Raw genomic sequence first — 4,134 nt, 5'->3', positions numbered from 1 at the left:
CCAGTCAGGCTGTGGGATCAAGCCCCTCTTCAGAACTTAAGCTGATACACTGAGGAAGTATTAGATTGTTACAAGTGCCCTCTTTCGGATGAGGTATTAAACAGAGGCCCCTCGTAAAATGCTTTAGGATGTCCTGACGATGTGGTACAGCACTACCTCCTGTGCATTCACCTTCCCTTTGCCCCTCCATTAATGGACATGCCTATCAGCCGGCCAAGCCCCACGCTCTGGCATTACCTCCCTAAGCCCTTTGCTTCCTTTAAGATGCTCCTTAAATGCCACCTCTTTGACCAAGTATCTCCTTTGGTTCGGTGTCCATTTTTTTGAATATGCCTTGGGATATTTTTCTATATTAAGGGCGCTGTATCAATTCAAGTTGTTGCAGTATATAAATATAGGATCTTCCTTATCCAGGAATAGCTTTCTCTTGTACTATTCCTATACATTACACAGGTCAACTTTTTACATTAATGGTCAGCGTTAGAGGCCACGGCAGAGTTTATTGACAAAAATCAGTGTGGGCGATGCGCCTCCCCCCTCAGCACTTCTACCATAATGGTTGGACATGTTTATTGTTGAGTCTACTAAAATTCCTAGTTCTCTTTCAGCTTCATTCTTAACTAATTCACCACCTCATGGAATACTATTTTTTCTTCCTTCGTGTAGCACTTTACATTGTGTGCGTTAAATTTCATCTGCCATTGTTCTGCACACTTGCATATTTTGTCCAACTCATTCTGAAGTTTGAGCTGCTTCTTCTGACACCACTGTTCCTCCTGGTTTGGTATCATCTGCAAATTTGACCACTTTGCATTGAGTTTCTGAATCCAAATCATTTATATAAATTATTAGAAACAATAGTTCCAGCCCTGAGGTACTCCACTCAGTCATCCCACTTCCATTCCAACATAACTCCAATGAGTACGTGTTGGTTCCTACCCTTCAACCAGTTTCTTATCCATTCCTAGGACTGAACCCTGAATCCCCACAGTGTTGAGTTTAATTAATAGCCTTTTGTGTGGAACTTTGTCAAAAGCATTTTGGAAGTTAAGGTACAACATGTCAAAGGGCTTTCCACAGTCTGCTTGGGTTGTCATTTCCTCAAAGAAATCAAGGAAGGTTAATCGTACAAGATCTTCCCCTTCTGGATTCATGCTGACTGCTGTTTATTGGATTATTATTGTACAAATGGTCCTCAATGATATTCTTGATAATGAATTCCATTCTTTTGCATGGAATGGAAGTAATACTAATGGGTCTGTAGTTACCTTTGTCTGTTTTGTCACCCTTTTTGAATATGGACACTACATTAGGTCATCTCCAGTCTTCTGGTACCTCCCAGTGTAAACTTGCCAACTCTGGTTGGCCTCTTTTTTGTTGAACCAATTAACTGTAACTTAAAAGAACTTTAAATAAAACTTATCAAATTAAAATTACATTGGCCGGGGAGATGATGCACTCCAGTCCCCGCGGCGCCCACCGGTCTCGGAAGGCCTCGAGCGCGCCGGCAGACACCGCGTGCTCTATCTCCAGGGCCACCCGGGCACAAACATAGCCGCGGAAGAGAGGCAGGCAATCGGGCCAAACGACCCCCTCGACCGCCCGCTGCCTGGACCTGTTAATTGCCACTTTGGCCAGGCCCAGGAGCAGTCCTACGAGGAGGTCCTCCGACCTGCCCGCTCCCCTCCGCACCGGGTGACCGAAGATCAGGAGCGTGGGACTGAAGTGCAGCCAAAAATCGAGAAGCAGCCCCTTCAGATAATGGAACAGGGGCTGCAACCTCTCACACTCTATGTAAACATGGAACACGGACTCCTCTAGACCGCAAAAAAGCGGCCTGGGAGTCCATAAACCTACTTAAAAACTTACTGCACAGGACTGCTCCATGCAACACCCTCCAGGCCAAGTCCCCAATAGCAAAAGGGAGGACTCCCATGTAGAGAGCCCTCCATTGGGGACCTCTGCTGAACGGCAAGATGGCACGCCAAGGTGTGTCCGGACAGCAGGCGAAGATGGCAAAGTGGAGAGTGTGCAGGAGCAGCCCATACAGGAAACCCCTCCGCGCAGAGCTAAAGGGCACGGAGGGCATTTCGCCGAGACGGCTCAAGTTGTGAGGCGCCGGTTCCCGAGAGGGGTTTCGGGGCCGCATGCCGTGAGGAATTCTGTCCAAATGGGGGTCAGTTCGGACGAGATCGCCCCACGTGCTTGAGCCTTCTCGATACACCTAGTGGAGTCAGGACCCGGCGCCACTTTCAGCGACTCGATAGCTTTGGCCGCGCGCCGGACATTGGCCAAGGACAGGTGTTGCACCAGCTCTTCTGGCGCCATCCAACCCACTCCTCCGCCATTGAGCAGGTCCGATTCTAGTCACCCTACCACGCACAGCCCTACCTTCCGCCTGCCACCCGATCCAGCGGTCGTGGAGGTGCGGATTCCTGAGCAGCGGCTCCCAAAGGAGAGCCGCCACTCCTGACGGGGGAGAACTGCGCCTGGAGGCAACTCTGTTCCAGACCCATAGCAGTTCCTGGTAAAAGACAGGTAGCTCCCCCAACTCTGGTTGGGCATATTCCTGGAGATTTCATCATATGATCTCCCATCGGCCCCTGCCCTGCCCCGCCCAGTGAAACTGCCTTTTTTCCCCATCCCCAATATTTTTATAACTAATTGAAGTAAGATATTAAAAATTGGATTTAATAAGGTAAAACAAACCAGGATTCATCTGTAACACCAATATACAAAAATGGAGGGAATAGGTTAATTCGTGCTCTGAGTTGAACAATAGAAGTCTGTAAAAGTTGTATAAACCCAGATAAGGTTTAAACAGGACTACGGGTTAACTGCTGAGAGATTAAAACTGTCAAAACAACCCCTTAGAAAGAGGGAGAGATATATGGGTTCGGCCACGCGAGTCGACACCTTTGCACTTAAGGGTTTGTTAAGTGTGAAGCTCAACAGGGTTCTATTCTTTTAACTAACTAAAGTGTTTTTGCTCTGTAGAAATAATTCAAGAGAGACAGAAAGTCTGCGGATTGCCCGCTTTGGAAAGATCTACTATCTTAGAGAAATACTTAAAAAGACCAAGCCATCTGACAACAGCAAATGGGCGATCATAAAGTAATAAAGTTGAGGCCCGGGTCATGAGAAAGTAACAAGACCAACTGATAACGAAATGTGAGATTTGTAAGCGACTGGAAGAATGGAATGTCACCGTTTTATAATTACAATTTAACTATAATTCTGTATATGTTAATAAGCTTATCCCCGCCTTTAGGGCAGGGCCTTAATTTTTGTATAACTGTGTGAACCTCAAGAGATTCGGTGGAGTCGGAGCCTTGTGTTGGGACGCAAGAGCCACAGCTCCCCAGGCCTGAATAAACCGTTTTTACTTCAATTATTGGGTCTGTCTTTCTTATAACAAGCCAGTGTTGTCGACTTTGTATATCACTTAGTCCACACTTTGGGGGCTTACATCACTAATAAACAAAAGTGTTCAAAGAAAAATCACAGTGTTTTAATGCCTATATGATTTTGTTCCTGGGTTGCTTGCAGCTATATCCATCTTTAAATCCTGGAGACTCCAGGACAATCTTGGAGGGTTGGCAAACCTATCCCAGTGTTCTGATGACTCCCTCATAATGATTATGAGCATTCACAAACCTCTTTCCCCAGTCTCGTTCAGCACTATCATTTTAAATTCCACTCCATCTTAAGAATCACTGAATTTTAAAGTGCAGCAGGAGACCTGGCTGAGCTATCCATTTAGTCCCATCACAATACTGTTTGCATAATAACAACAGAAAATGCTGGAAACACTCAGCAGGTCAAGCAGGCAGGCAGCATCCGTGGAGAGAGGATCGGAGAGAAGATCAGAACTTCTTCAAGGTGGGCATTCCGGGAAGAGAAGCGGCAGTGAACCAAACACTAATACAACAGCAAAATACTGCAGATGCTGGAAATCTGAAATAACAACAGACAATGAAATAACAACAGACAATGCGAGAAACACTCAGCAGATCAGGCAGGGAAAGAGCATGCCTCTTCGGGAAAAAAATAGCCACTGAAAAGCTGTAATGGATTTTGCTTCCATTGCTGTTCCCGACAGGTACTGCGTGTTTTCCTCACAAGCCGCTGCTT

This window comes from Somniosus microcephalus, chromosome 12 (genome assembly GCF_052327205.1).
Source record: "Somniosus microcephalus isolate GS21.2 chromosome 12, FLI_Smic_1.0, whole genome shotgun sequence".
Taxonomy (NCBI): domain Eukaryota; kingdom Metazoa; phylum Chordata; class Chondrichthyes; order Squaliformes; family Somniosidae; genus Somniosus; species Somniosus microcephalus.
Note: the sequence above shows the minus strand (reverse complement) of the source record.